This window comes from Dermochelys coriacea, chromosome 8 (genome assembly GCF_009764565.3).
Source record: "Dermochelys coriacea isolate rDerCor1 chromosome 8, rDerCor1.pri.v4, whole genome shotgun sequence".
In the NCBI taxonomy this organism is placed as follows: Eukaryota; Metazoa; Chordata; order Testudines; family Dermochelyidae; genus Dermochelys; species Dermochelys coriacea.
This window is the reverse complement of record NC_050075.1, coordinates 28,766,272-28,789,697: the sequence shown is the minus strand read 5'-3', so window position 1 is coordinate 28,789,697 and position 23,426 is coordinate 28,766,272. Positions and strand designations below refer to the sequence as shown.

Genomic DNA, 23,426 nt, shown 5'->3' with positions numbered 1-23,426 from the left:
GCTCCTGCAAGTCACAAAGCAACACACTTTAGTCCATTAGTATGACAGGCAGTACTCTTACTAACAACTGCTTTTTACTCCCTCTGACAAATGTGCTCTGTGCCATGGTTGACGTTTGTGTAGTAATCAGGACTGATGGATAGGGACGCCAGTGCTGCCGAAAGTGCCCCCCGATTTAATGTAAGCGATTTGTCAAACGTGCTGCGATCGCACTGCTGTCAGGCCCAGCCAGGAAAGCACTCTGTCATCTTTCCTCCAACCAAGGTCACTTTGTCAGGGGTAGGAGGGCTCGCCAATGAAATGTTCATGTTTATTGGTGTTGTGCATGGCCTACTTTTCACACTTCTTATTTTCTATTAAAGTGTCATTGAGAATTTCTGGGAAACTTTCCTTGTCTGAAACTTCTAAGGGGGAGTATGTTGAATTAAAAAAAAAAAAGTTGGTTTAAATAAACATAACTACATGGCCAGAACCACTAAAACCCATGGTACAAATTACCATTCCTCTTAAAAAAAAAAAAGCCTTTATAAATTCTTAGCTGTGTAAAGGAGTATGCAAGCCCAGTTTACCCCTTGTGACTAAGGCTGGCACCACAGATGAGGACCTCTTACTTTCTTCTAGTGGGGTCATCAAACATTCCCTGTACAGAGGCCTGGGCCAGGGCAACCAAAAGATGCAAACTAATCAAAAATAAGGGGGAAGGGAAAGAGAAGAGACAATTCACCATCCATTGCAAGTCTTGTAGTCCATGCTTAACTTTCTGTTTCTGTATAATTAGGTGGAGCACAGAGTCTCCTTAATTATACCCAGTCTGCTCTAAATGCGAGTTCCTGGCTGTTCCTCACAAGCACACAGCTAAGAATTAGCCAAATCTGAAGTCTGTTTCATCAAGAGTGCTGAACTCTCAAGTCTAGCTGAAGTCAACATAAACTGCATGTTGTCAGCCCCTTTGGAAACCAACGTACTAGTCTTTAACTCCTCACCATCACTATTACCGGTATTTTATGTTGCTGTGTTTTGTTTTGAGTTACTTTAATTAAAAAAAATCATTAAAAGTGCGTTTAAAAATTACAGGGATCTATTCTCAATGCTACACCATAAAATGACTACCAACAAATCCTGTTTCCAAGCATGTTACAGAACAGCCAGCATTTTCAGCAATTATAAACACAGAGTTCAAGCAGTGTAAACCCATGTAAATCCCTGCTTGTCAGGCCTGCCAAGGCAGTCCTCAATTAGAAATCATGTACAGACACCAAAGACTTCAATCCACTTTAGTCCCCAGCTTCCTGCAGATATCACCACCAGCAAATGCAATAAAATCCTCAAGAGAGATTTACCAGGTAATTATGATGAAAAACTGAAAATGGCAAAATCACATTCTCCCCTGCCCCTGCACTATCAAGAGTTAAGTGTCACTTCTGGTTGAGGAGCAGTAGCACAGCCAAGAGCACCAGGGCAGCGGTGAGTGAGTGCCTCAGGGAGCATCTCATAGCAGCCAGGCTCTGTGGGCAGAGGCCAGCTCTAGGGGGCATCGCTGGCTTCCTTCAGGGAAGAGGCAAGAGTGCATCGGGGCAAAGCTTGGATCTGTGCTGGGGAGCTCCTGGCCATTTGAAAACCTCTGTGCTAAATAAAAGACAGATATCTGGGGAGGGGAGTGGGCGGTATGTGACCCCACATACCCTTTTATGCATTGCATCTAGGAGGCGCAAATATGCTTGCTTGTCCCGGGTACTATAATGCCTAGTTATGGCTCTGGATTCTGTGATTTCAAATAATTATTCTGAAGTCTAAAAGCAAAGAGAAACATATACTTCTACGCTATGATGATTGTATTTAGGGACAGCTTCTATTTCAAAAGGATATTTATAAGTCCTTTTTACAGGACTGGGACCTGAGATTTTGAAGCATTGACTCTTCCTCACTTTGCTTAATTTTCACTTACCTGTACATTATTGGAATTGGACACATCAGTGGAAGATAAGCACCGAGGTGCTTTTGAAAATCCCACTAGGCACCATCTGCATTTCTAGGCACATAAATTCTGTAAAAATCTGGCTAGCAGCAACTACAGAATTTGGAACAGACCAAAAGGGTTTTTAAAGTGGAGTTAGCGTCAGAAAAGTAACAGCACAAACAAATGCATAAACACATGTTTATTCTCCTTCAATGAATTCCTGAGCAAGTACATTCCATTTACAAGTCAGACGCATTTTCTAACTGCCAGCATTGGAAAATTGACCTGGGATCTGATAACCAAGTTATGTTATTCCTGTCTCTTAAATCAACACCGATAATAAAGGTTCTGCAATCAGACAATGATGATACATGAGGCAGAATAGAATTCAACTCACACATTCACATATGGCAGCTGCATCGCATCTTCAGTGTTTACAGGCTTCCTTCTTTGTCAGTAAAATATGTAGATATCAGTCAAGGCAGAGAAGGTGCAGATACAAAGAGCAAAATGTTGTCACTTTCTGTGATTATGGCACAATCAGATCAAACTAATCTTTCCTATACTACTTTGTTCTTGGTTCCCTCAACCCTTTGTGCCAGATTGTTGCCTGTCCTACATAATAACAGGTTTCAGAGTAGCAGCCATGTTAGTCTCTATTTGCAAAAAAGAAAAGGAGTATTTGTGGCACCTTAGCTTATGCTCAAATAAATTTGTTAGTCTCTAAAGTGCCACAAGTACTCCTTTTCTTTTTTGTCCTGCATAAGTACACTGTAAGTTCTCCCTAACCTTCGTACTCCTATCCTGGGAACAGCGAAAATCCCAGTTTTTGTGATCTCTGAGAAAAATGAGTGGGAGAATATAATTAACAGACCTCTGCTTTAGCAGGAATTTCCCCAGATGCATTCTAGTCCAGTTCTTCTCAGGCAGTGGAGTAGACCATAGCAAATTAAATACAGAGACTACAGGACTTTAACAGTGTGTCCCAGACATTGCTTTTTATATTGACACAATTCCACCAGGTGGAGTGGAAGAGAATGGAGCTGGCATCCCCCTTCCTCACACCATTTGGAAAGTCTACCTCCACACTCATAGCTACATTCCAAATATGAGGTGTGGCTGGACCTTTAGATTACTCTTTCCCTCATCCCTGTTTCAAGCAAGCACTCATTCTATGACTAGGAATCTGTCTTGGAAGCTTCTGTTATGATGGGCTGCAGTAGAACTATCACCTCTCTCTCTACAATTTATCATCATACTTTACGTAATCGGAAGTTCTCAAGCAGGAGTCCCTTCAATATAAAAGAAAGGGGAGGCTGGAAGGGTGTTCACTGTCAGGAATCTCCCGTTTTGGAAATCACTCCTCACGCTCTCTTGGTCCACTGAAGCCCAGACTTATCTCCTCAAAATTATCTTTTATCTCAGGTTTCTCAGGGTGTAGCACAAAAAGGAGCTGTGGGCTGGGCAGTATTATTTATAGATAGTCCCTTTGTATGGTGTTACTGTATGTGTTTTAATTTGTGGGAAAAGTGTTAAGGACATAGGATGGGAACCTACTGCCATATTTTAAAAATTCAATAAATATGTAAACAAATAAAATAATTACATGCCTGCTGTGTCTTACTGTCCTTGAAAAATAGTTATAACATTTGCAGATCCCTCTAGTCCATAGAACAAGAATCTCAACGCCACTCCAAAATCCTCTTGTTCCATGTGGCAATGCATTAAACCACCAAGACACTGGGCTAGCAGCTCCTTAGATATTTGCTGCTTTTATTTTGCCTGTTCAACTGCACTGTCAATCAGGTAGTGTTCTCTGTTTGCTCTAAAAAAAATACTCTCTGTATCAAACATGTCTCCACCCTAGACTTTGGCTTTATTATGTGTAGGCAGAGGTGGTAGTGATACCTATATAAAGTTTGCTTAACATGCTCCACTGTAAAACCCCGTTTTAAGTTGCTTATAAATTTTCCAAACTGTAACCACTCAATAAAATTTTACATACTGCCTGGCTGTCTCAGGCTGAAATTTTTTTGGAAAGTTTCAGCAAAACTGGCTCAAGCCACATCCAGGAATGAGATTAGGGGAAAAATGCTGTTTTGCCAATGTTAACCTCTTACAGCCATTTCACTGGAAAAAGCTACTGCCTGCATGCTTTGAAGCAGGGGCTTCAGATTGGAAAAGGAAGGGTCGCCCTAGAATCAAAGAGGGGTCGCCTCTTGCTGTACCTGTGAAAAACAACCCCAAACAGGCCAAATTATAAATAAAGCTAAAATTTTGTGATGGTTATTGTTAGTAAGTCACCGATCGGTCACAGGCAATAAACAAAAATTCAGGAGCCCATGACCTGTCTGACTTTTATTAAAAATAACCGTACAAGCTGCAGAACAGGGGCATGTGGCCCCAGCTGCAGCCTCTGGCGGAAGCTCTAGGGCAGGGGTGCATGGCCCCCGTTACAGCCCCCGCCGCAAGCTGTGGGGCAGGGACACACTGCCCCTCCTGCAGGGCAGGGGAGCACAGCCCCAGCTCCAGCTTCAGCTGCTGACAACTGAAGCTGAAGAAGTCACAGAGGTCCAGTAAAGTCATGGAATCCACGACTGCCGTGACCTCCATGACCCAATTATAGCCTTAATTATAAACCTTTGAAAATGACTGTTTGCATATGCGCAATAGGGGCTTGGTACACACTGGCAGCAAAATTCTCCCAATATTCTGTCTCCACTGACAAATGCTCCACCACCACCGAGCTCCATGTCAACCACAGTTTACCTGCAATTGCTCTTCCCCACTGCTGTGGCTGGAGGCACTGGTACAAAGCACAAAAAGATTGCTTCTCTGGTGCTCTCAATGCTCTCCCTGCTGGCATCGTCACACATGGAAAAGGAGAAAGCTGCTTGAGTGGAATACTGAACATTGATAAGCAGCTTGGGGATAAGGCAGCAGGGACAGGAAAAGAGGTAACAAGGATGGGGTAAAGGGACATACTAGGAGAGGGAGGGGAACAGGAACATAGGAGAATAGAAGGAGAGGAACAAGGACAGTCTGCAGGGACAGAAACAGAAGGGTGTGACGCCACTAGAGCAGTGTTTCCCAAACTTGGGATGCTTCTTGTTCAGGGAAAGCCCCTGGCGGGCCGAGCCGGTTTGTTTTCCTGTTTACATGTGATATGAGTATATACACACATTTTATACATAAATACAGATACACACAAATGCATGTATACAGAGTAACACATGACATGTACACTAATTATATATGTACATACAGAATCACACAGGTGCATAGCCTATAGAAAGGAGTAAGCAAAAAAAGCCCAGATCTGAATGTAAAACATATTAAAGTAAATGATTTGGTATTTTATATTATAGTGTATTGTTAAAGCTAGCTTACGATGCATTGTTGTGCACAATATCAACAAAATTAATACATGTTATTAATTGAGAAGCAATAAATAACAGGGTTGTCTTATGAAATGTTACCATCCGAACCAAAAAATCAAAGGCTGATTCACAATCTAGCCATGCACTGAGATGAAGGACATTGTTTCAATATTCCTTATCAAATATTCAAGATTCATAGTCATGCTCTTATGGATTCCTTGCTGCACAGGAAATGATAAATTGAACCTCTATATACATCAGAGTTTCCCTGGCAAAATGCTTTAAACTGCTCACTAAATATTAGAAAGCAGTTCAGGAATTACAAAATGGACACAGACCTCTCTGCACCTACAAAGATTTACTTTTAAATTTAATGTAAAAATTAGAATAAGAAGAACAAAACAAAACCAAAAAAAGAACTAACAACAGTATATATTCTATGCAAGATAAAGACCCAATAATATGCACGTTATATTATATTTATACTTCAGTCCAATTCAGGGATAAACTGTATTTCAGCTGGAAACAGGAAATATTGAAAATAATTAAAGATAAAAAGGAAAAAAAAACAAGCATGCTAAATAACAGTCAAGATGATAATTGCACTGAACACAGACTTGCCTTAATTGTCCATCTATTTGCATGTGAGATTTAGGCAGTTATCTCCTGTAAATACTAACAGAGTTTTGTCAGTCAATCCCCTACACACCAATGAGGCAATATACCCTCAAAGACATCAAAAGTGAAAGCTAAAAAATCATTTTACTGAGAGCCACTTGGGCAGAAAATAGTTAACCCAACATGGCAATACAGAGACTAGGAATTCCTCAGAGAGCTTAAAGAAAGAGATGTTTTCATCTCATTATGTCTACCTTCATAATTATAACAAACTCATCAGACCCTAAATGAATACCACATATAATTATTTTCCTGCATATTTTCTGAAGCAGGAAACCTAACAAGATATAAATGCTACAGACTAATTTAGGTTATTTGCAGGTCTCATCTCATGTTGAGCTGCAATAATATATAAAAGAAGCAGAGGTAAGCTAAAAATATCTGTATAGATAGACGGTATTATTTATTTATTTTAATCTTGGTTCATAGCCAAATACATAACAGTTCTCTCCGCTGCAAGGAATGGTAGATATATTTATATTTTGCCCTGTGTTTCTTAAAAAGAATTAGAGGACTTGACTTGATCATAAAATCCCTTAATTACCTACTTTCAGTCAAATTATTACAATTTTTTTAAATGGTGAATTTTACTCAAAACTAATATCTTCAAATACACCCATAGCTCTTAAAAGACTAAACTGGTTTAATGAAAAACGAACGCATACCATGTGGCAAAGTACATTCATTACTGTTAGGCAAATCCTGATCCACATGCTCAAAAGAACATGGAGTCTGACCAGAGATACATGTGCCAGCATGGCCCCATGCCCACAGAGCAGAGAGTGAATCCTGCCCCTAGCAACAGCGGCTGAGTGGCTCTCCACATCCACTTATACCCCCAAAAGTAGAGTCCAAGATTCCATCCTCTGCTAACATATGTCGAAGTGCAGTCAGGCATGGTGGTCCAATGGGAATCAGGACAACCCCCAGTTCCACTACTGATTTGCTAAGTAGCCTTGGGCCAGTCATGAAAATAACTGAGACTCTTTTTACCCATCTGCAAAATGGGGATATGATATCTATTTAACATTGTTAAGCACTCTGAGGACTACAGCTGAAAAGCACTACATAAAAGTATGAAAACTATGCTCCCTAACATCTCAGCTTGAGCAGTTTCTCCCCATTGACTGACAGCTGGAGAAACAGCAAGGTAGCTAAGCCCCAGCTCTGGAAGTGACCAGCAGCTCTGAAATGTTTAACTGTTGGCTGGAAACAGTGAGAGCCCCATCACTTGAAGACAACATCTCCACTATTGATAATCAGGGCAAGACTCTCCAACACACCTCAGCTACAGCATCAGGAAAACTGGCGGGGGAGAGTGTGATTTAAAGAGGGTTATGGAAGTGCCTCTGCAGGTCCCAAAAGTGAAGGGCTTGAGTAGTCATCTGTGTACCCAACCATGTCTGACCATTCTTAGCATAGCTCCCATCTACAAAAGTCAATGTTGTGCCCCTTAGTATTTTCCCCAATATCTTTAAAATCAGCTATCCTGGTAAATACAATGAGAAGTAGCACATGTGGAAAGATTTTGTTAAAACATTTCCTATTAAAAGCATGTACCAGAAGAACTAAATGATTAAAATAGCACAATGAATGTAAACTAAGCTTGCATGGTTAAGAGGGCTCTGCTGTATCTATGTCATGCAGGAAAACCACCAGCTGTTGGAGACTTCAACTGAGCGGGGGTGGGTGGGGAGGAAGGAGATAGGAGGAAGATGCTAGAAACTGAAACCATTCCTACCTTTTAGGGTCAGCCAGAGTTTGGCCCACAATTTTCATTGTTCATTCCAGCTCACAACTACTCTGTATTAGCCAAATAATGGACAATAATGACCTTCCTATTTAGACATAGTTTATTATCTATATTTACCAAGGTGGCAACATTTAGAAAGATTATTCATTCCAGCCTTTTTAATTATCAAAATTCTAGTTGCTTTCAAAATATCATACTCTTCCACCCCCCTTGGGTATTTGGGAGAGCTGAAGATCACCATGGCAATAAGAAAATGGTGCCAGCATTATCTTGGCACTGACTCTTTACGGATCTCAGGAGACACTAGCACAGGAGAAAATTGAGCGCATGTAAGAAAGCAGGAACTCTTTCTACACACACACACACAGAGATAATATCTCTCTCTCTCTCTCTCTCATACACACTCATCCCTTTTACGTTGATTAACTCCATGTTATAGATCCTAAACAGAAAAATCTTGGGACCATATGCTTTTCTTAATGGACACAATTAAAACATAATACCAATCTGCTGTCCCAGGGTGAAATTCATATCACTCACAAAATGCCAGGGGTCTAACATGGTAAAGTGTGGGTGTAGCAGCAGCGCCAAGCCCAACTATTTAAAAAAAATCACAGGTGAGCCTGAAAAAATAAAGGCATTTAGAAAAAAATGTTGAGTTCTTTTTAATTGTCTTCTGGTTTCTGAGTGTCTAGGCAACACTTAGATCATGTATTCAAGCTTTTCTCCACAACCATGAGGGCCAGACACTTACTTTTGTTCTTAAATGAAACCAGCAATTAGGATGTAATGACTTGACTTCAGGGACCTGGCTTAAAAAAAATCATCAAATACTGCAAGACTAACAATAAATGTAGTATAGACCCTCAGGGGAAACTACTCCACTCTCTGGTCTGGAGGAGTAGCTGCAATACTTCAACATGAAGGTGAAGAGGAGCTATAAAATATAACCACCAGGTTTGAAACAACTGAACGCTAGGAGGTCAATCACACCTGTAAAGCCTGGGCTAACACTGGTGGTGGTGCAGAGCCAGCCCAACTCAGAGAAACATCAGGAGACATTCTCAGCATTCCTGGGCATGCTACTACATCCCTTTTTCGGGGATCCCAATTGGCCCAATCTCCTCCTCACCCCCACCCTTTTAGGGTGCTGTCTACCTCTGGAGGACTAAAGAGGGAGCTCATTGTTAACATTAAGATTTTGTTATGGGTATTTTTAGTAAAAGTTGCAGACAGAACACAGGCAATAAACAATAAATCATGAAAGCCTGAGCCCCACCATCTGTGGGGCTGAAGCCAAAGCAGTCATGGGGATCTGTTAAAGTCACATAATCCATGACCTACATGATTAAATTTTATCCTTCCTGATTTTAACTATGCCTGGTTTTTAATGCATGCTGCACAAGAGAGTAGAATTTTTATGACCCTTCCTGCTGTGTGTAAGGATTAATAAGAAAAAATAATATAGATACACCAAATACCAACAGGTGATAAAAGCTTGTTCTACACTGTATAACAGAAGATGTTTTCTTTAAATAGCAATGAGAAATGAAAATACTGTACTGCAAATTTCCTTGTATTAAAATATTCAGGCAAAGGGCTTGACCTGGTAAGGAGCTCAATAACTAGGGGCTGATTTCCACTATGGGGAGGTCGATGCTGCTGCAATTGACGCAGCAGGGATCGATTTAGCGGGTCCAGTGAAGACCTGCTAAATCGATGGCAGAGCGCTCTCCAGTCGACCCCGGTACTCCAGCTCTCTGAGAAGAGAACGGAAGTGACTGGAGAGCATCTCCCGTTGACCCAGGCTGTGACGACAATAGGGTAAGTCGACCTAAACTACGTTGACTCCAGCTATATTATTCACATAGCTAAAGTAGTGTAACTTAGGTCGACTTACCCTCATAGTGAAGACAATCCCTAGAGTTCAATGGGAAATGAGGATGCTGAGCCCCTCAATTTGCATCTTGTGAAACTGGGCTCGCGGTTGTTTTTGCACTTCTCTGTTATTTATACACCCACACAAAATTATTGTATAGATGGTTTACATACAAGTGTACTGTTTCTTCTCGCTGAGGATTTAAATAGAGCTGGTTGGAACATTTCCAGCTGAATGAAATTTCACTAAAACCTTTTTGTGGAGACATATCGATTTCAACAGTTTTTGTCAGGAATGCTGTTTTGCAAGAGAAGATGACATAGGGAGAAAGACTCAGACACTGTCTCACACATTATAACTAGGCTTGGAAGGATTAGATTTTTATGAGTAAATGTTGCAAATCATTGATTTCACTGAAGACACCCAAAGCAATGAAAAAATACTTTCATGGATAACAGAAATTTACAGATAGCCAATATAGGAAAAATGCTGCTTCAGAACTTACTGGAGTTTGATTTAAGGTTATTTACTTTGTATATTTTAATCTGTGATGTTTGTGTTTTAATGGTTATAAAGTTTTAACTTTTACTGTCTAATGTCATTAAATAATTTTTTGACTCCCCCATTATCTGATTCCCCCATAATTTCCCACAACTGTGAAAATTTAAATTGATAAAAATTTAAAAAAATCTTAACAATGAACATCAATATTATCCATCAAAATAAATATTGAATTCTGCCACGCCTACCTACAGCTTCATGATTATGACTGGGATATGGGAGATCCAGATTAAAGTCCCTGCTGTGCCAGATACAGAAAGATTTACGATGAAAAACTCAGTTTTGAAAAAGACACTTGAACTTGGGGCTCTCAATGTCCTCAGCATCAGGCTACAGAGTCTCTCACATACACTCCTTTTCTAATTGGGTAGCTTAGGTTTCAGAAAACAGACACTTCAACACAATTACATTTTCACCAAAATGTTTGAAAGGTATTGCTTTCATTCCAATGTGCAACAAAAACAAATTTAAAAATCTCCACAGGTGCTGCAAAATGGGATTGTTGTCCTCGAGACAGGTCTAGATTTAAACTAATATCTGTGCACAACAAAGAATTTGTGCAGAAACTCTGGCCAATTTACTTCAGGTTTGAAATGCAGTGTCAGGACTGCCCAGACAGTATGCCTATTTTGCAGAAAGGAAGCTGCATTCCACAGCATTAAATGAATTCACAGTGTCTGAACACCAATACCACTGAAGAGGTCAAAAAGGGCTCACTGTTTATGCACGCTAATGAGAACACTTAAGCAAGAAATATAACAAAATGCATTTGGGGGATATATTTAGAAAGTAAATAATGTTGTAAAGGCAGCAATCCTGTAACTCCCATAATGAATTATGAGGTATTGGTATTTGATGCAGAACAGCAGAGCTAGAGAATGACATGATGAAACAATAGAAAGAATCTTGATTATCTGAAAGGTCCAATCATATTGCTAAGATAACTTGCAATTAACAGACTGTAGTTTGCAAACTACTGTAATAAGGATGTTTACATTTGGCCACCAGCAGGAAAATATCAGGAGCAAAGAACACGTGTATGATGAAAAGCAGTGCAATGATTTTTTCTCCTTAATGTACACTATGAACGCCTGATCCTGCAAAGCAATGAGCACTCTCAATTCCCAACACTATCAATACTAGTGTAAGGTGTTCAGTATCTCAAAGGACATGGCCCCTAGTGTTTTGTTTTATAATAATTTTCTCATTTATAACATTTGGTGATGCTGTGTTTGATGTTAAGTAATATGTGAATTCTCTGATCATTTGTTTATGAAACAAAACTTTCAAATTTTTGATTTTCTATGCCGTCAGTAAGTTCCCAGACCTGAAAAAGAGCTCTATGTAAACCCCAGAGCTTGTCTCTTTCATCAACAGAAGTTGGTCCAATAAAAAAGATATTACCTCACCCATCTTGTCTCTCAAATTGTTCTGGCATAAGTGGATTGTTAGGGATTTTTTTGCCCATGATTTCCCAACATCAACAATGAAGATCATTATGTTCTAGTAGCACGTTAATTCATTTAGGAGTACATAAAATTAACCCTTCAGGATCAACCCTTCATAAGGAAGGTGTGTAACTGCTCCAAACAGGAGCAGCGCTGGGAAGAAATTGTGATTCCCCACATCCTAGAAATAAGGAGAGAAAGTAAGTGATGGCAGCCTTTGAAAGGGCTGTAAGTTACTTTTCCCCTTATCCCAAGGCTTCACCCCTCTTTACCCTCTCCTACCTCAGCAGTTCACAGGCGGGGAATAGCTAGAGAGCAGAGGCTGTGCTCTACCCAAGGAATGGGCCCAAGATTCAAGCTGGCTGAGCAAGAAGCCCCACTTTAATTCTCCTATTCCAAACAAGACAGAAAAGGGCACAATCTAAACTTTATATGCAAAGGAGGCTTCAATTCATAACCCTTTGTATGAATACATTTTAGGTCCCAAGCCTCCAGTCAGAACTCCACACTAGTGCATATTTTCCCAATAGGAATAATTTACTGCTAAATAATAGAAATATACAGAGAAGTAAGATTAGTAAAAGCTCTATGTGTATTCTTCTTTGGATCTACAGATACCTTCATCTCCATTTAGGGCCCTATTTTGTTCTACTGAATGAGAATTTTGCAATTGATTTAAATAGAAACAGGACTGGTTCCTTACTTCATAAAGGCAGTTACTAATGGGGTTGCCAACTTTCTAATGGCAGGTTGTGTGGGTTCTGGGAGGGAGTTGGGGTACAGCTGGGGTTCAGGGCTGGGGCAGAGGGTTGGGATGCAGGAGGGGGTGTGGGAGGGGGTTCAGGGCTGGGGCAGAGGGTTGGGGTGCGAGATGGAGTGAGGGCTGTAGGCTCCAGCTGGGCGGCACTTACCTTGGGTGGCTCCTAGGCTCAGGGGCGAGCAGGTGACTCCGCATGCTGCCCCTGCCTGCAGGCAGCTCCCATTGGCCGCAGTTCCCAGCCAATGGGAGCTGTGGAGTCAGCACTCGGTCAGGGCGCAGAGGGAACGCATGGAGACCCTACCTGCTGGCTCCTGCGCCTAGGAGCCAGACATGCTAGCTGCTTCCGGGAGCTGCGCCGCTGACTGGACTTTTGGCTTATTAAAACCTCCCAGATAGCTTTTAATAGTCACTGGGATATTGAGGCCAATTCCAGTAGATTCCCAGCCAATCCCAGGAGGCTTGGTAACCCTAGTTACAAAGCTGAAACTATGAAGCTGAAACTTCTGGTACTGAAATAAGACACTGTCACTTTACCACAAACTGGTAACCAGATTTGAACATTATTCTTAAACTGCTAGCCCAGGGGACACCACCCAATCTTCAAATCTGTATGACAGATTCCATACAGGACTATATAATTCTTCATGTCCATGTTTCCATCTCCCTTGAGTGTTTCCCTAAGCATAATATTTTTGCTTTATAGATGAAAATGAAAATACTATGTGGTTTATTAACTTCAGATTCTTTATAATTACATTTAGGGCAAGAGTCTGATGTTTGTCAATGGGAAATGCAGCTCTTTGGCATCAGAAATAAAATGTTATTGTTGTTTTTTTTTCTGGCACATGTAAAACATCGAAGTAATTTGAGCTTGGTTTAATTTTAGTACAAAGTCAGCTTTTCAATCCACAATACATAATTTGTATTGCAGTAGTGCCTAGGAGACCCAGTCATGGACCAGGACTTCATTGTGCAAAGTACTGTACAAACACAAATCAATAAGGTGGTTCATGCCCCAAAGAGTTTACAAATAAAAACTTTAATTTTAAACTCAAATGCCACAATAGATTGGAGTTTTCTGTAGACTGCTAGCAGCCAGTTCCACAAAGGAGCATAGTTTCACAAACTTCTGACTCCCATTACATCAAGGATCAAGGTTATGATTGGGACACACAAAATGATTACTCAATCCATACAGTGTGGGTGAAATTCTTCACTATTGCAATCCTCAAAATAGGGTCATGTGGTGAACAGGCCTTGAGAGGGGCTTCTGAATGGAGCTGAATTTCATCCAGCATGAGTAGAAAAAAATTTAAAATCATGGATCGTGGCACAATTCGTAACCATCCAGCATGGGGTTTGAAGAGAGAGGTTTTTAATATTCTGAGACAAGTGAATGCCTGTAAGAATCTGAGCAGCTGCATTCTGTATATTCTACATCCTATAACAGTACAGTTTAGAAGCAGACAATTGTAGAGTTGCTAGTCTAGCCATGAAATAATAAAGGCTTTTACCAAAATTTACACATTGTTGTGAGCAGAAGCCTTAGTCCAGATATATTTTGAAGTGATAAAAAGGCACCTAACTAGCAATCCTGAGATGCTTATCGATCAACAAATCACAGGTCAATGCAACCCAAAGACACTCAACACTCAAGCATAGTGTAACATGAGCATTATACAAAAGAAATTACACAGAAGAGCCTGACTCAGCAAAACAACTCTATAATTTGGATTTATTTTCATAAAACAATATGACATCCATGTCTTAATCTGATGTAGACAGCAAGTGATGGTGATATGAAAGAAAGAAACCAAATAGGTGTATCATCAACAAAGCGTAACAAAATCCAGTGGGGCCTGAGACATACACTGAAGACAAATAAAGACTGCATTGCGTCACAGGAAAATGAAACTATATCTATTTGAACCATCCCATCACTGACCACTGAGAATGAAATAGCTTGACCCATTCCATTAACAAACGATCAGAGCAGCATTAACCATATGAAGTGCTGCTGAAACATCCAAAGTGTAACACTGAGAGTACTCATGAATTGGTTTCCATTACTAAATCATTAAGCGCTTCAAAAGTGCCATCTCTCTGCAAGGTCACATTCCCTTGCTTCACTCTCCTGTTCCTCACTTGCACTTCTATGCACAAGACTCTGCACCTGCACAATGCAGGATCAAGCTATGTGTAATTACCCTGGGATGGTTGCCATGCATACTCACTTTCATTGACATAACTTTTTGAGGAAAGCCAGGCTATTGTCATATTTCACTTCCCTATTATTTCTCAAGATAAAAATGAGAGACCATTGCTGCACTATGCTTATTGACTTCAATCGGTTTTGGAAAATAACCATATTAATAAAGTAGTGATATTAGTATTTTTACTGGAGTTTAATTGTAACTAATTGTTCTCCTAAGGCATAGAGCAAAATGATGCAACTGTGACATTTGAGCTAAGAAACAACATTGATATTTGAAATCAAGTAATCCATGCCAATTAGTGTGAAATTCAAACTAACAAACACCCATACTCTTTTTCTTACTCTAACATAATTATCTAGATCCTGGCAGTTGAAACCAAGTGGCTATCAAGCAATTTAAGGGGACCAAGTTACAGGAGTCAGTTTCTTTAACAGGATGAGTAGTCTCCTATTAGCTGGTTATGCCAAAACAGCAGCTTGCAATAATCAGATAACACAACCTTATGTAATTTTAAGTTAGATTCATAGGTGCTAGAACTAGCAGTACTGCTGCACCCCCTGCCTTGAAATGGTTTTCATCATATACAGGGTTTACAGTTTGGTTCAATGGCTCTCAGCACCCCTACTATTCAAATTGTTCCAGCACCCCTGATTAGATTGCAAGCTCTTCAGTACAAAGACCATTTCTTTCTATGTGTTTGTGGAGAACTTAGCACAATGGGGTCCTGACCTGAAAGGATCTTGTGGGCACTGCCACAATACACATAAATAAGTGAATATAGGAAGGAAGGAGAGGTCTAAGCAGAGTACTAGTTTGCCAGGAGACCTGGAGGTGTAGCCCTTGCTACAACAGTCACTCAACACATAACCTCTGACAAGTCATATAGGCTTCTTTTTATATTTTAAAGGAAGGCAAATATAACTTACCTACCCCACAGACAATATTACTCTATTTCTCTGCATGCTGAACAAGTGACTTTCCCAAGTGCAACTTTTAAAACCCATGTGTGCAGCCTCCCCAATTCCTATTTCCTTCCCTTCTTACCCTAATGCCTCTCCCGGGCATTCTACCTCTTTATTCAACCATTCCTTCTCCTTCTGCCCTCCCTGATGACCCTCTCTCCTTTCTCATTCATTATCAACTCTTCTATACCACATAGTCTCCACCTTTCTATCTCTGTCTCCTAACACTTCCTCTCTCCATCCCGCACACCATCTCCCTCATTTTCCATGGGGAAGAGTGAGAGTAGGAGAAACAGAGGGGGAGAGAAAGGGAGGGAAAGTTTTAGAGCTCCTCTCTCACCAGACCTGCAGCACCCATGGAAAGGCAAATCCTTGAGTCCCTTTCCCGCAGCCCTGAAGTAGTGGCCTGGAAGGAGATGAGGAAGGGGGAAGTCCTTGAGTCCCTTTCCTCACAAAGCCAAATGGTACCAGTAGCAACTGGGGGAATCTTAGATCTCAGTGCCCAGACTGCCACTTGTGTGGCAAACACCTACCTGTTTGCAATGCCTGATAGCATTGGCCACAGAGAAACAGCTTATTGAGGATCCCAGCACATAGGGGTGTGGTACGGCATAAGGAGTTAATATTTGCAGAGTGCTTTGAAGCTGAAGTGTTAAATTTAGAATTACTCTATTTTGCCTTTGCACATTTTGTTATTAGACACTTGGGCATATAATTATATAGTAATATGTGACCAACAAGTCCTATGAGCATCACTAATTGTGTTTCAAAAGACCCATCTTTTCCCATTTCTCTCCCACCAATTTTTTTGATTTGGGCATAAAAGAGTTTAGTCAATCACACAGCAGAAGGAGTAGTTGTAGCTACAGGTGACACTGTGGTGCATCAAACCCAGATGTTTTGATCCATTACTAGACCTGAGGAAAAACAAGTTATGAACTTTCCAGCCTTTGTAATGCTTTCTTACTTCCAATTAAGGAAAATGGTTACACCTTTCCGTGCTTCTCTGCGGGAAACTAATTTGTTTTGCAAAGTAATCTCTCCTGTTTATATTTTTTTGAAGAAAAAATGTATTAGCTAGAAACACTTTTCATAAATAAAACGTCTGATGCCAACTCAGCCTGACATGCACATCAGCATCAGATAAAGTGCATATTAAAAGTTCCATTGACAACCCTCTCTTTTAAGTGATCTAACAATGTCAACTTGAAATCTCCCAATTTTGATTCTGTTCTAACATTAGAAGCAACCCCCTCTGGCATTTGGAACTCAGCTGTCAAAGAATCTCCACAAAATACATGGAAATATTATACCAGCTTCCTATGCAGTTGTTGCAGTCAGTATGTTGGCCATATCCTCTACTGGAATGTGCCAACAGCCTCTACACACAGCATCCTCTTTCTGAGCTAATGCACCCTCAATCAAATCCCTCCTCAAGGTGTGCTTCTGCTGCAAAGCCTGCAAGAAATCAACTAGCTAATAACTGCAAGGTAGAAGGGCAGTTGTGGGTTTGTTTATGCAAAAAGACCAACAGACAAAAATAAAATGTGAAACTAGCTGTGCCTCTTCCCCCACCCTCTGTTTTTTCTCTTCAGACTGTTACATTCTTTGGGGCAAGTATGATGCCTTCCTATTAATCTCGAAAATGATTAGTACATTATGGGTGCCACTGCAATATAAATAAATAATAATATAATAATGATCTTGACTGAAGAGGTATTTTAATACAGCGCTTGGCATGATGACAGTAATTGAAAACTCTTCTGCACTGCAGCCTATTTTGAACATGTTTACATACCAACTTATTCATTTCTCCTCTGTTTACAAAATGGAGATAACTAAGGAAATCTCAAATTCTTTTTATTTTTATTTTGAGGTGCTTAAAGAAACTCTCTTGGCATTTAAAAAAAGAAACCTAATGAAACCATGCAGAGTGATAAGGGACTCAGAGTTACAACTATTAAAAGAGATGAATTGCATTAACCCCTGCCCTTCGCCATTATAGTCACTGCCCATTGGAAACAACAACAGAATTACTAAAATCCCACACTCTCTAATGGGATGGTAATAGGATTCAGAGGCCATTAGGGTAAAGACAATCCATATTTTACAGTTTAATAAGCTCCTGCTGAAGATGCTGCATCCCTCTTCAAAGCCCAACAATTGCCAATTTTACATTAACAAATCCACAACCATAATTGGGATCACAAAATACATCCAAATCAATAGTGTGTTGTGGGGAGGGCTGTTTGTGTGTGTGTGTAGAGAATTAAATAATTTAATTGAAACAATTTATTATTTTATAGTCATATTGACTATTAGAGTCATTTCAGAATACTTTGGATATGAAGGATGCCATGGTTACTGCAGTATGGATATAATTATGTGAGTTGATATTTTGCATAAGACAAGCACTTTTGTCTTTCTATTATCTAAAAATACCATTTCTCTTGTTAAGAAGAAATACAGTAACCAACTATTCTTATCTCAGTAGAAGACATAATGGCACAGATAATGTTTTATTTACATGTGTATACTCTGTATATGCCGATAGGAGCACACAACTCTTCATTATTAATATTTCTTCTGATACAATTTAAAGGGTGAAATTAAAAATGACTATTGAAAATTGATGATTTTTTAAAACCAGTGTGAGATATTTGCAATTAAATTCTGCCATCAAATGCATGAACCCAGTTCTCAGTGAGGTCAACAAGAGCCTTGCATGCCTATATCTAAAACAAAATGTAGTCTACTGCAGTTAAATTACAACCATTTGTTGGCTGGCTTCTCATAAAAATATTAATATGGCCATGTCAACTCTAAGTAAGCAAAACAATATACTTGAGATTAAAAAAATCCTTCAGTGTATACCACCCAAAGTGAGACAATCCTATGCTTGATTCATTGATATTGCTACTTTACATGGTTTACCAGAATATTTGCCAGTATATCCTAACAATTTTATTTAAATTAATGGGGCTTCACCTGCTCACATCTCAGTGCAAGATCAGGGCTCTTACGCACTAATTTTGGCCTCATATGTGCATGGGTGTTGACGGGAGTTGTGCCTGTAAATCGTATTCTGCACTTGAGCCAGCTTCTTTTCTTCATCTGTAAAACAACCGTAGAAGGGGAATGCAGGCCTCCCAAGACACGTGACTCTCAAAGTGTTAAATGTCCAGTGAATCCTTCTCTTAAGAATGGTGGCTGTGTGAATAAGGAAAGGAGATTGGCCAGGATTTCTGGCAGAGGACTGAGATCTGCTCCCTGTCCTTATCTCACACACAGGTGCTTCCTATGGCTGGGAACCTGCCAACTCCCTGAACAATCTCTGGAAGACACAGCAGAGAGGAGTTACTAATACCTATGGAAGCAGTGACTAACCATGAAAGTTTGCTTGCAAGATCCACTGTATAGAAAGGACAAAACATCCCACACAAAGCACTTGTTACCACAGCTTTCAGGTGTACTAATCAGCTTTCCCCAGGGACACAAAGAGCAGAGACACAAACCAAGCAGGGAAGAGAAATAGCTATGCAATGTGAATGAGAGAATATTCTATCTAGCCACCTTTCCCTTCAATATAACCTCCCCAACCTTCTTTTGTAGAATTGTATGTATGTGCAAATCTAATTGGCATTCAGATGTTCCAAACATGTAGTTCATAGAATATCAGGATTGGAAGGGACCTCAGGAGGTCATCTAGTCCAATTCCCTGCTCAAAGCAGGACCAATCCCCAATTTTTGCCCCAAATCCCTAAATGGCCCCATCAAGGATTGAACTCACAACCCTGGGTTTAGCAGGCCAATGCTCAAACCACTGAGCTATCTCTCCTCCTAAAATCTGTTGATCTGGTCCAGATTCTACCCTGAGATGTACATGGAGAACTCCAATGCACTTCAGTGAGAACACAGGAACATAAGAGCTGCTATGCTGGGTCAGACCAAAAGTCCATCTAGCCCACTATCCTGTCTCCGGCAGTGGCCAGTTCCAGAGCTCCAGGGATAGTGTACAGAACATAGTAATTTGGGAGTGATCCACCCGTCTTCCCCTCACTGCTTTCAGCAATCAGAGGTTTAGAGTTGCCCAAAGCATGGGGTTGCATCTCTAACCATCTTGGCTAATAGCCCATTGATGGATCTATTCTCCATGAACTTATCTAGGTTTTTGTTATCCAGTTATATTTTTACCCATCATAACATCCCAGGGAAGTGAGTTCCACAGATTAACTGTGTGTTGTATGAAGAAGTAATTCCTCTTGTCTTGCACACATTTATCTGATATGGCTATGTCAGATTTTGCCAAACATATACAGAACAGTGAATGTATTTGCAATGCAGGGAGTATTCATTGTGACTATCTCCATCTTAGTCTTTTTATAGCATAGACAAAATAAGGACTTAATCCCATGAGATATTGATCACACTCAAATTTTGTTGATGTCACAGAGTTGATGGCACTCAGCATCTCCAAAGTGTGTTCAGCACTTTGCAGGACTGAGCCCTACCTGCAGAGCTCTAGTTTTGTTAGACCAGCCCCATCGAAAGCTGTTAGTCCTACATCATCTGCAGTGAGTGATCCATAAGCAAAAAACGACAGTTTAAAATTTTGATTTTCTAAACTACTTTGGAAAGAAGTCAGAATAATATCGTTAGCAATTAATTAGATTTCTAGCACGAAAAACGCTAAGCAAACTATTTTGACAGTTGAGCTCTTCAGCCTTCTAGATTAGACTTTGAGTTTTGAAAGGACAGCCCCAGGGCATCCTAACAAAAATAACTAAAAACCTAGTAAAATGGAAAGGGGCAACTTGTCTAAGTCCAAAGAGCTACACAATAGCAACATCTTATCCCACAACATACAACAAACGGGAAACTAAAAAGGTCTCAAGTATCACAGATGGATGACAAACTAAAAGGGGGAGGGGAGAGGAAGAGAAAAAAAACAGTGAATTACTTCTAAAGGTTTGCCCAAATTTACAAACATGCCTGTAATAATAATAAATAAATAATACCACCACCACTACAGTTCTATTGATATAACTCTACTTTTTCCAGAATAAGAGCATCAACACATAATTATAATTGTATAATTACACCTATTATTATGCTGTGAAATTTCCTGTGTAGACATGCAAGGAACGACTTTATAGCACTGTTTATCAATCAATATTTAACTTTATGTTTCCATGTTATTTATGTATCCTGAACAGTTTCACTATGTATTATTTATTCTATAAAGAAACAAAAACTTGTAAAAGACTCTCTCGTAGTGGAGGAGGAGGAAATGTAATGCCTATGAAAACAAATGACTAAACAGCACTGTTGCAAGTAAAGCACAGCGCAGGTTAAGTGCAAGCAGGTATTGACTAAGTTTATCTTCAAAGTTCAAACACAAATGCAAAAACTCTGCATTTTCTTTCAATATTTTTGAAGAAAAAGCAATACTATTATAGCAAAAGTAGGAGTGCTCTTCCATATGCAAAGAGCCTCTTTGGCAGAATACCAAATGGGATTTTGAGCCAAAAGCCACTGAAGACTGATCACTTGACTGCTGAGCAACAGAAAGGTATACAGGGCAAATATGCCCCACAAGTGGTCTTGCATAAAATCCATCTTGTGCATCAACTATATCACGTTTGAATTGTTGCTGTACTAATAGAATGCCACCAAGTTCCACAAAGCTAATTTCCCCAATTTTCTTATAATGAACTTTGCCTTTATTCACCTTTTTTCCTAGGTAGGCCGGCTTAATAAGAACGCAACTCCATAATGAGATAAGGTGCGCTATGGTATTCCAACGGACCAAATCGAACCACAGCGCAAGGAACCTGTAGGTGTTCCAGCCTTAGTCAAATTTATTTAAACATTTATTCCTTCTTCTCAAAGCATCATATATTTTCTCTGCTGAGCAGAATTTCAGTTGAAAAAAAAGTAAATTTTCTTGCAATGCAAAAGTTAGCATCCAAATCAGAACTTCTATAAATCCTACTTTCTCCTGTTTGAATTTGAATGCAAAACTTCTCTTGCAGCTCCATATTAATGTAACCCAGACTTGAACTGCAACTGTCTAGCCATTCTACTCGTTGACCTCTTTTGGGTAGGGTATTACAATTGTGTTGAATTGTGTCATGTTTTTAAGATATGGACAAAATTTTCACAAGGGACACCAAACTCATTTCCACTTGTGACACAAATTGTAATTTGAACCAACTCCTTCAGAGATGAAAGCCTTGAGCCACTGCATTGCTAACCCTCTCAGAGGAAATTTAACTTAACATAATGAAAGCAAACCAATAATCATAACAGGTTAAAAAAAAAGCTTTTGAAAAGTAGAGAAAAAGTCGGTCAAAAACAGGGGTTTCCCCCCAAAATAGGAAAATATGAATGACAGCTCCATCCACCCTCAAACCACCATAGATTTGTGTCATTTAGAATATTCAATTTAACAGAAGGTAAACAAGGTTAAAACAATTGATGAAGAATGGGTGAGGATGAATAGATAAATATAAAAAGAAATTACAGTGTCTGCATTGTTTCCTGCTTTGCTTAGTACTCAGACGTGTCACAAAAGCCGATTTCGATTTTTATTCCAGTCATTTTAAACACCATCTTAGAAAAAGGTGGTAAGGAGATACACTATTATGAACTATTATACAATAATTATAGCTTGGGTTTCTGTCAAGGTTCTCGCTACATAAATGAACGTTTATCAGGAATTTGCCTAAAATAAATAGATTAAACTAATTTCCCCAACAAGACAGACATGATTCTCTTTCATTTGGCTCTTTGTTAACTGTGACTAATTATTTCACTTTGAAATTTCATTAACAGAATATTTCTCTTTTCTCATTGGTGACAACTGATATATTCAAAAAGAAAAGGAGTACTTGTGGCACCTTAGAGACTAACAAATTTATTTGAGCATAAGCTTTCGTGAACTACAGTTCACTTCATCGGATGCACTGATATACTGTGTTTCCGGGTCTCAATATTAAAGAGCTGAACATTTGCCCATTCCTTACATTCTACTGACCTCTAGAGACTATATATGTATATGTATGTGTGTGTGCATACATCTATACACTTATTTGTGTGCGCGCATTTTGGTGCTAGACCTAGATATCGCTACGTGCTATAATAAATCTGTGTAAACACACACACATCCTGCATGAGTTACTTAGCCCATTTTGCATTAGGTTTAGAATGGTTTTATTTCTTGCATGTATTTATTATATGCGTAGAATCTTTTACCAGATATATTTAAGCCTGTTTCCCCTCAACTCCCCTGCCCAAATATCATGGACAGTTTAATTTTTAGCCTCATGGAGGAGATTTAGCTTTATATGTGACTCTCGATATAAACACTATAATATATCACATTTCTACGAATCAAAACCTGTTCATTTCATGAGGAAGGTAAAGTTCTAATTCTCGTTATGTTACCAGATTATAGTTGAATGCATAAAGAGGGGGAGAAATGCCACCCACAACTTGGAGTCAACACTTTATAGAAATGGTAACATCTTGTGGCAGCTTGCTTGCCTCTGTTGTGCCGCCTAGACGGAATGTGTATAAAAGCCTATTTTGAGCTTGACATCTAGTCCAAAGAGAAAGGGCCAAGGTAAAGAGCTCAACTTTATCAAATAAAGCCTATTCAGAATAGACATTAATCCAATAATAAAGGGGAACGTACAGGGCTGTAAGAATTACTGCTTTTCTTTCGTGCCTGTGTTAACACCAAAAGGGTTACATTAATCGAAACCTGATTAATAAAGGTTGGCCATATATACATAATCAAAATGGTATCACAAATAAATAAATGATTA

At 39.6% G+C, this 23,426-nt stretch overlaps 1 protein-coding gene across 7 annotated transcripts in view; it reads right to left on the bottom strand.

The window, feature by feature from the left end:
* The window catches only part of TENM2 (teneurin transmembrane protein 2), a 963,219-nt gene that overhangs the window by 541,727 nt on the left and 398,066 nt on the right, over window positions 1-23,426 (bottom strand). The window lies entirely within an intron of this gene.